This window comes from Bos indicus, chromosome 13 (genome assembly GCF_029378745.1).
Source record: "Bos indicus isolate NIAB-ARS_2022 breed Sahiwal x Tharparkar chromosome 13, NIAB-ARS_B.indTharparkar_mat_pri_1.0, whole genome shotgun sequence".
NCBI classification, from domain to species: domain Eukaryota; kingdom Metazoa; phylum Chordata; class Mammalia; order Artiodactyla; family Bovidae; genus Bos; species Bos indicus.
Genome location: NC_091772.1, coordinates 67,586,506 through 67,597,378, shown reverse-complemented (window position 1 = coordinate 67,597,378; position 10,873 = coordinate 67,586,506).

Below are 10,873 nucleotides of genomic sequence, written 5' to 3'. Positions count from 1 at the left end.
AACCTCCTTTGGTGCAGCAATCTCACTTGCAGTATTGTATCCCTTCCGAATATACATATGCAAGGATGTTTATTGCAGCACTCTTTGTAATAGAATAACCTTGGAAACATACTTACTCAAATGCCATTCAAAATGGAATCATTAAATAAATTATGGTATGAAACATAATGCGCAAATGTTTAAATATTTAAAGGAATCAGTTGCTTCACAAAGCATGGAAATATATGAATACAACTTTCAAAGTCTATTAGGTGACATCAAGACATGAATAAAGGGAAAAGGCACATTCCCGTTTTTGGTTAGAAGAATCAATAAAGAAAAGATAGCATCTTTCATCTTTCAATCTGTAATTTTAATGGGATGCAAATACATATTCCAACAGGATTGTTTTGGAACTTAACAAACTGACTCAAAGATTATGCAGGAAAATCAAGAAAAGCCCTGAACAGAGAGAGAGAAATTGGAAGAGATAAACTCTGTTACATCTCAAAGTAGATTATAAAGTGACAGTAATAGTTCATTATGAATTCAAGAACAGACAGAAAGATGAATGGAGCAGATGAGTGAGTCTGGAAATAGACACAAAAAATAAGGTTATTTAACAAATAATAAAGGTGGCATTTAAATCAGTGGAGAAAAGATGGATTACTCAATATTATTAGTACACCAGGCTAGCCATCTGAAAAGAAATTCCACTGGAGCCCTACCACAAGCCTTCGCGAAGATGAATTCCAAAAGGATAGATAAATAAATCATGGTACATGCACACAACAAAATATTACACAGCAATGAGAATAAAAGGACTGTGGCTACAGGAAACATGGATGCATATTAGAGGCAATGTTTAGAGATGCATAACCAGGTGGTCAAAATATACAGGAGCATGGGAAGAAATACTATAGAAATTGGTATAGTGGTTTCCTACAAGGGGAAAGGAGGTTTTGACCAAGAAAGATCATACTGGAGGCTTCTGATTGGGAAGAAGGGTAGCAATGTTTCGTTTGTCAATCATTACGACTGCACAAGTGTTCATTTTACACGTTGTTAGGTTGTTCATTTATATTCTATGCCATTATGTAGGGTTTTTGTTTTTCCATAAAAAGCTTTGCAATAATTAAATACACGGGAAGAAAATGTCAGGCTTGGTTTTGTTGTTGTTGTTTTTAATTTTCTCAGCATGAGTAAGACTTTTCTAAAGATGACATGAAACCCAAAAGCAATTTTAAAAGATTGCTTGATTTAAGCCCATAACAAATTCTGCATGGAAAAACACCTCCACCCAGTCAAATGATAAACACCCATTACTGGAAAATGTTTGCAATTATATCACATTTCTTAGTATAAAAGAGCAAAGGATTGAAGGGTGGTTTTTCAGCATCTTATGAATGCATAATTCATTAAACATAATATAAAACTAAAGAAAGGAAAAAAAGAGTACGGCAGCTGTTTTTATATTGATGGGGGCTGATCTCCAAGGTATATTGTTATATTGTGCATAGTATACGCTACTATTTGTATAAAAAGCGTGTGTGCATATGATGTGGCTATCCTGATTGCATTCACTTGATGTTCTTTACCATGTTTGTGGCAGATATGCACACATATACCTCTTTTTTTTTTTTTGCAAACACACTTTTAAAAGATGAAAAAGAAGCAACTCCACATATAGTAATATTAAATGATGTCTAAGACATACCACTACATGAGCAACAAAACAAGACTAGACAAGAGTAGCGCTACTTCTCTTTCTTTTAATGGAAAACTTCAAACAGGTACAAAAAGTAGAGAGAGAAGTACAGTGCACCCTTATGTACCTCTCCGGAGAAGGCAATGGCACCCCACTCCGGTACTCTTGCCTGGAAAATCCCATGGATGAAGGAGCCTGGTGGGCTGCAGTCCATGGGGTCGCTGAGAGTCAGACACGACTGAGACTTCACTTTCACTTTTCACTTTCATGCATTGGAGAAGGAAATGGCAACCCACTCCAGTGTTCTTGCCTGGAGAATCCCAGGGACAGGGGAGCCTGGTGGGCTGCCGTCTATGGGGTCGCACAGAGTCAGACACAAGTGCCGCGACTTAGCAGATGTACCTCTCTCCCAGATTCATGATAAAAACACATGGCAACTTTTGTTTCTTCTCTACCTCCCTCCCACTCCCCTCCACACCACGTGATTATTTTGGAGCAAATCCCAGACATACCATTTCGTCTGCAGATACCTTGGGATGTACCTCTCTATAAGCCCTTTCTCTTTGCCTCTATCTCTCTCTCTCCATACCACAATCATATCCAAAAATTAAAAGCTATTAATAATCATACAGTCAAACATCCAGACACTGTTCAACCTTCCCAGACTTTTTCAGGAGTTGATATTCTCTACCAGTTGATTTATTCGCATCAGGGTCCACGTGTCTACATTTTGTATGTGTGTTATGGTTCAAATATCTTAATTTACAGGTCACCTTCTTTTTATACCCTTTGCAATTTATGTAAGGGGGAAAAGGTTATTTAACTTATAGATTTTCCCACCAGTCCCTTTTTACCTCTCTTTGCAAGTTATTTGATGGAAGAACAAAAAAAAGGGGGGGCGGGGCGGGGGGCGTTGTTTGTCCTGAAGAGTTGTTGGGGTTCCAGATTTTGCTGATGGCAACCTTATAGTGTTATCCTGTTTGTGCTGGATTTCAGCCACTTGCCCCACTCAGGTCTTCCTTCCACTCTTCACCACCCTACTCTTTGCCCCAGGAGGCTGTATCAGCCAGGCTCTTTCGCCCTCTGGCTTCAGTTGGGCTTGGCTAATAGCGAGCTCTGGTGGGACGGGGAGGGGGCGAGAACAATGAGCTCAGGGTGTTTATTTCCCCAACTCCCTCTGCATGAAGACCATGTTGAGTTCGCTATGCTTCTTCTCTAAAGGTGACTGTTCCTCGAAAGAGAGCTACTCTACACAACTGCCCCCCTTCCAGTTTCTGGTAATTTCTCCCTCTTACTGGCAAAGGCCTCTTGGATCCTCATCCTAGGATCCTTCACATTCTACCGTCACCTCTATTTAAAAAAAAACCCTCTTCTCATTTTTCTAACCTGAGTGCCTCATCCGCGTCCTGTTGGGACCCGGTTTCTCTGTACCCGCCCCCCCCTCCCCCCCAACCCCAGTTATTTCCAACAAACTGGCAGTTAAATCTGAAGCTTGATCAGATTCAAGCTAAACATTTTTCTAAGAATACTTCATGGATGTTGTTAAACACATTACATTGTATCATCTCAGAAGGCATGGTAATGTCCACCCATTACAAAGATCTCCATCAACTTTTCACCAAATGGTTTTCAGCTGCCATTGCATCACTGTCTCTTGCCATTATCAGGAGTAAGAAAATGATGCTATTCTATCGTCCTTTCTTCATGCACTAGCTGGAAATCCTCTACAAAGGAAAATCCCCTTACCATCTACTTGGTAACCGTGGGTCTAATTATACAAGAAAGGCAGGACCATGCCTGCTTATTTCCCTTCTTTGTTTTTATTGATTTTCAGATGATGAACTGGATCTTTCAAACATAATCAATGATGAATTCATAGATTTCAATATTTAATGTTTTAACTCTTCATCTTTGTTCTTTCCCCATTTTTCAGCCAGTGGGTGGGAGTCACTGAGTTCTTCTGATGTGACCCCAGGAGTCTTTGATCATTTCTTTGGTTTCTGATACAATAAGATATTCCAGGCTCATCTATTTCCTGCCCCTGAACTGGAATCATCCATTCCTCCAAAGAACCCTGGTTCCTTTTAATGAGAAATGGTATTTGAGACTGGGGCTTCCCTAGTGGCTCAGATGGTAAAGCATCTGCCTGTAATGTGGGAGACCTGGGTTTGATCCCTGGGTCGGGAAGATCCCCTGGAGAAGGAAATGGCAACCCACTCCACGGCTCTTGCCTGGAAAATTCCATGGATGGAGGAGTTGGTAGGCTACAGTCCACAGGATCGCAAAGAGTCAGACGCGACTGAACAACTTCACTGGTATTTGAGAAGCCACACAAGGGATGTTCCTTGGTACTCTGTTGTTTGTTATTTCTAGACCGTACTCCAGGTAAGAAATTAATACTTTTAGAAAATTCATCATGTTCTCTTACTGAAATTTATGGTTCAAATTTAAGATTACAGGACTTTCATTTTAATTTTATATTTTGTCTTGTATGCTGAAAATCTTAGTTCCTAATGACATTAACATAATCATTTACATATATATTGATACATAAACATTTATATCTTCATAATAACTATACCAATGCTATTACCAACAACATAATTACTGGAAACAGTAAGATTCCTTTGCTGTTCTTTTTTGTCCTTAGAATATATCCCACTAAAGATGTATATTCAACTATTGGACTTTTTCTCACCACTGTGAAAAAAAAGTCACTTTAAGTCACCTAATTAAAGATTTAAAATAGGACCTCTCTCTGTGAGTAAGCTAACAGCTTGATATAATTAGCTTCATTTATTTCACTTGCTTTTGATTTTTAAAGATTGTGCTTTTATTTCTATTGAAATTGGTTTGTTTCGTAACATACACAATTCCAGAGCCACACATACAAAGCATGTACTGTTAATTTAAAATGTAGGTGAAAGAAGAAGGAAATTGCAAGGCTCCTCTGGCCAGTATGGACAACTTAAAAACAGTTGTACCTTCATTTTTAAAAACAGAGCTGTTAAATAAAATGTTATTACTAGAGCAACATATAACTAAGCAATGATGCCAAATTTTTTTTAAGGTTTTAAGAATTTTATGGACATAGTTTGTAAAAGATTTTTTTAAAAACAGCACATGATTACATTTCTCTAAAAAAAAAAAAAAAAAAAAAAAACCCGAGTGACTTAAAATAATCCATTGTTGTCCATTGTTACATTTGAAAAATTAAAAAAAAAAAAAAATTCCCTCCGCATGTGGAATCTAACTCCTTGACCAGGGATCGAACTTCTGCCCCCTGCGTTGGAAGCGGAGAATATTAACCACTGGACTGCCAGGGAAATCCCTCCCTTGTTACATTTAGCATTTACAACAAAAATCGGAACAGGATGAGAGTTCACATTTTATCAGAACAGGAACTTTGGACCAGTTTTCTACTGCTCTCAGGGGACTGTCTGTTTTTCCAAACAGGCAGAAGAAGAGGGACCATCTTTCTCACCTGAGATACTCTTCACTAGGAATTGTCAATGAGGAGGATCTCCAATCTCAAGGCCAAGCTCCGGAATACCATTACATAGCAGGAAGCAGAAAGAGCAAACTCCAACTCAGAATATGTGAAAGAAAAAGGCCATGAGAAGTTTTAAGTGTCTGCCTCCAAAATTCACAAAGAGCCAAAATCAAGTTATTTCATGTTCTCAGGATACACCTCTGCTCTTACCTTCTTCATCCAACCAGATTTCTCTGGAAGCTCTTTTAAATTTGGTCCTTCTCCAAAGTCAGCTCCAAATTCAGAAAATAACTTTTGGGAAATGTTGCATCTGTGTCATCTTTGAGGGCTTCCCAGGTGGCACTAGTGGTTAAAAAAAAAAAAAAAATCCGCCTGCCAATGAAGGAGACAAAAGGGAAGTGGGTTCAATCCCTGGGTCCGGAAGATTCCCTGGAGAAGGAAATGGCAACCCACTCCAGTATTCTTGCCTGGAGAATCCCATGGACAGAGGAGCACGGAGGGCTACAGTCCATAAGGTTACAAAGAGTGGGGCTGGACTGAAGCGACTTAGCACAGCACAGTACTGCATAGCACAGCACAGAACAGCATGCTGCTAAGTCGCTTCAGTCGTGTCCGACTCTGTGCAACCCCATAGACGGCAGCCCACCAGGCTCCGCCATCCCTGGGATTCTCCAGGCAAGAATATTGGAGTGGGTTGCCATTTCCTTCTCCAATGCATGAAAGAGAAAAGTGAAAGTGAAGTCGCTCAGTCGTGTCCGACTCTTAGCGACCCCATGGACTGCAGCCTACCAGGCTCCTCCGTCCATGGGATTTGCCAGGCAAGAGTACTGGAGTGGGTCGCCATTGCCTTCTCCGACAGAACAGCATAGCACAGCACAGATCTTTGATGCTCCCCAGAAAGCCGCTAGGTGGCGCCAAAGAATCTTTTCCCATAACCAATGGCTTGACTCACACAGAGGTGATGCTAGGATAACCTGGGTGTAACTGCTAGGTCCCCAAATAGCTCAGTGTATCTTAATAATCTTGTGAGAGGTTTCTATTGTTAGATCCAGAATGTGGGGAAAAGCTGCCAAGAAAAGCGGAAGATCATCCTTCGCCCTGGCGGTGGCGGGGGTGCGGGGTGGGGGGCTCTGTAAATATCTCAATTTTATTCAGATTCTTATTTGTATACTTTAGCATCTGGGTGTACCTTCTCACAATGGCTAAAGGAATGTCTAGAACAAAGGCAGACTGGATCATTATCAACAAAGGGCTTAGTTCACACTCGTGGAATGCTCTTTACTATGAATAGTGACCAAGGCATGGATATAGCTGGATTATAAAGCCTTACAGATTTAAAACAACTATGATAAAATCCAATCCAAATTACTGCAGAACTGTCCCAAATTGAGGAATGATCTGGCAGGCAAAGGGGAACTTCACCCCCTTCCACCACTAAAACTAGAGTTTCCAGAAGTTCGTCCAGGCCAGGAAATACCCATCAACCCAATTCCCAGGAAATCCCTAGATGGTTGTCCAGATGGAAAGGTCTGGCAGGACAAGATAGAGCCCACCCTCAGTCAGATGTTGATCAAAACCTTAAGCAGGCTGGAGAGTGCCCAGCAGCTGAATTCACCTCTCAATTCTTGTCCAGGTTGAGGACTGGCTGTGAGGAGAATCCAACTGCATTTCCTCTGGGACAGCTAGGTACCAGCCAGAGGGGACCCCTCCACCCCCATCTCTTTCTGCATTCCTGAGAAGAATGTGCAGACTGAGCTCTGTGGTCAAGGGAATGTCCTCCTCCTGTCCCTACTTCCCTGTCCCAGAAAGTTGACTTGGAGGTAAATATAAAAGACCATCTTTTTAGATTTCTCCAAGACTGCTGACTAAATAAAACAGTGTTAACAATATCATGTGGGGTATAGAGCATAAGTATTAGTAAAACACATGATACCAATGGCAAATCCCAAAGTGGCAAAAGGAGTTATACACAGTGACATTCCTACATTGTTGATACACGGGGACATTCCTACATTGCATGTGAAGTGTTACAGATTAATTCATGACCAGCTGTAACAAATTGAGGATATACAATGTAATCCTGAGTGTGCTGTGTGTGCTCAGTCCTATCAGACTCTGCAATCCCATGGACTGCAGTCCACCAGGCTCCTCTGTCCATGGAATTTTCTAGGCAAGAATACTGGAGTGGGTTGCCATTTCCTACTCTAGGCGATCTTCCTGACCCAGGGATTGAACCTGGGTCTCCTGCATTGCAGGTGGATTCTTTACAGACTGAGCCACTAGGGAAGCCAGTAGTTCTTAGAGCAACTACCAGAAAAAATATATATAGAGAGAGAGGCACAGTTAGACGTGAAATGGAATACTGAAAAGTTACACATTGCTAAATGATGTACCTTAACCCATGGAAGTTGAGTAGGTGTGACGTGTGTTATTTCTGGGTGGAAGCATTTGGAAGCCAGGACTTGACTCTTAACGTTCTCTTTTCTTCTTCGTGTTGAGTTGGCACGATCCTAAGATGAAGTGCTGTGATTATGTGCAACAGTGATTCCCTCCAACCTGCACATACATGCTGATATCCACTGGACACACACATAAGCAAGAAACCTGGTGTTAAGCCTCTAGACTTTTGATATTTGATGGATACCCTTGCATTCCTGGAATAAAATCCCTTTGGTCACTATGGATTACTTTTTCAATGTGCTGATAGATTCTGTTTGTAACTAATTTACTTATGTTTTCTTCACTGGTATCTTTAAGTGAGATTGGGTTATGGTTTTCTTTGTGTGTGTGTGTGTGGACGTGTGGAGGGGGTAATCTATCAGATTTTTATATTATACTTAGTACATAAACAATGGCACCCCACTCCAGTCCTCTTGCCTGGTAAATCCCATGGACAGAGGAGCTTGGTGGGCTGCAGTCCATGGGGTCGCTAAGAGTCGGACACGACTGAGCGACTTCACTTTCACTTTTCACTTTCATGCATTGGAGAAGGCAATGGCAACCCACTCCAGTGTTCTTGGCTGGAGAATCCCAGGGACGGGGGAGCCTGGTGGGCTGCCGTCTATGGGGTCGCACAGAGTCGGACACGACTGAAGTGACTTAGCAGCAGCAGCAGCACATAAACATAATTTAGATGATTTCTTCCATTCCTGCATTCTGAAAAAGTTTAAGGAACATTGGAACTATCTAGTCTTTAAAGGTTAATAGAATTCTATGAACATACCTGGACCTGGAGTTTTCTTTGAAGGGGCAGCTCTTGGGGGTAACTTTCTTTAGTTCATCTATGGAAATAGGTTGGATGGACTCTACATATCTCTATGAGGACCAATTACAGTTTTCTAAAAAAAAAAATGACTATTTCACCAAGATTTTCAAATGTATTTGCTGACAGTTGTGCAAAGTAGTTATAATTTTTTCTTATTTTGGTTATTTATTATTTTGTGTATTTGTGTTTTCTCTATTCTTTCTGGTAGTTTTAAAACCTTGTTGGTCTTTCCCTGGTAAGTTTTCTAGTTCTTCAGCTGTGTTTGTTTTTAATAACAGCTGGTTTTTTTCCCCTTTTTCTTTTTGGCCTGGCCACACCAGGCAGCTTGTGGGATCTTAGTTCTCCAGCCAGGGATTGAACCCAGGACTCTCAGGCAGTGAAAGTGCAGTGTCCCAGCCACTGGACCACCAGGGAATTCCCTGCTTTCTAATCATCCAGTTTCTTTTATCACCTTGTTTGTTCTATACAGTGCTGTTAGTTTGATTCCATCTCATTCTTCTTTATTGTGTAAGCAATCTTATCTATTTTTCCTAGAGGTCAGATGATTTTTTTTTAACTAGACCCTAGAGTTTGACATAATAGTTTTACTGGGCCTTTTTCTTAGAGTTTGGTCAGTTTTCCCAACTATGCATAAGTGTGTCTTTCTAGTATTTATATTCGGGGCCTTTTCCTTTCAGATGGAGGAAAGTTTTACTGAATTATCATTTTAAGTATCAATTTTGTTCCCTTGTTTTCCTTCAACTCCTCTTCAATATAAAATTCAATATAGTTTAATTTTCTTCAACTACATTCAATTTGATTCAATTTCTGTTGCCTCTTATCTATAATTTCTCCTATTTTCTTTCATTTGTTTTTTCCTTTATTTATTCTCAGTTGGATATCTTCACCCATGTGCATCTTGAAATTAGGTTTCTGAGGTAATTTTTCCTTTTTATTCAATTTCTTCACTGAATCCTGTCAGTTCCCAGTTCACATCTACCTCTACTCAAAGTTTTTCAGTTGCTTTGTGGTATTCTACACCTATATCAGTTAAAAAAAAAAAAATATATATATATATATACACATATTTGCTGTGCCTGGTCTTTATTGTAGCATGTGGGATCTAGTTCCCTGACAAGGGATTGAACCTGGGCCCCCTACACTGGGAGTGCAGTCTTAGCCACTGGATCACCAGACAAGTCCCTGGCTTGTCTATTTTTAATTCATGTTGGAATGTTGCATTCCAGTTTTCTTTTTGCCTGTAGTGACTTTGTGGGGGAGGGGGCAGTATATATTTTATCTGATCAAAAGTTTGAATCGTTTGGTTTTGGTCTTTTTGTTTTAACCATATCCCCATAAGGATGCTGCAGTTTTATTTATGTTCATATTTGAGGATTTTGAGTTCACCTAAACCATATTAGCAGGAGGGTATGGATAAGGGTGGGGCAAGGAGAGGGCTTTAGTGGATTACCACATTTCGAAAAGGCTCCCCCTCCCGGTGCTATAGGGAGAGACAGACTCTTCACTCCTGAGCACCTCTTGGCGACTGAACTTCCCAGGTGGTGCTCAGTGGTAAAGAACCCACCTGCCAGTGCAGGAGACATAAGAGACGCGGGTTTGATCCTTGGGTCGGGAAGATCACCTGAAGGAAGGCATGACAACTCCCTCCGGTATTCTTGCCTGGAGAATCTCGTGGACAGAGGAGCCTGGCGCTGCAGTCCATGAGGTAGCAGAGTCGGACACGACTGGAGTGACTGAGCACAGTGACTGAACAAGACCTCTTGGTGGTCAGGCTTCCTCTGATCCAGGCTTGCTTTAGTAAATATCAAATTGTAGCCCCTTCTGTGCTTCCCTTCACACCACCTCTGGCTCCCAAGGTGCCTCTCTCACCCTCAGAAGGGGTGCCTTTCTAAGACTGTCAGCTCTGGTCAGGGAGGCACCAGGACATGTGAATCCCACGGGGCTCCCTGAGCCGGAGCAGATGAGTAAGGGGCAGAGAGAAGCATGCCTGGGCCTCAGTGGGTGCTCTGAAACAGAAGTTGGAGAAGAGAGGAGAGCACTTCATGCAAGAAAGGAAAACACAGCATCAATCTCTGCCACTTCCCAGGGCTCAGCTGTCTTAGTCCACGTGTGATGCCCATCCTGACCTTGGCTGTTTCCCAAGGTGAAGCTCCTGGCCACCAAGCAGAGGAGTAACAAGAGGACAGAGGTTTGCTGGGCAAGAGGAAATCCTGGGGCTACCCTGGCTGGAGGAGGCTGACTGAGGGGAAGCAGTAGAAAGAATGAAGTAGGGAGGGGATGGCTGAAGTCCCTGAAATCCCCAAGTTACCAGAATGCAGTTTTCGTACTGGGTTTTTTTCAGTAGCCTCTGCATATGCCTGCTTCCACAAGGGTTTTGAGGACCAGAGAGGCCAACAGAGAAGCTAGAGAAAGAAAATGAAGAAAGGAT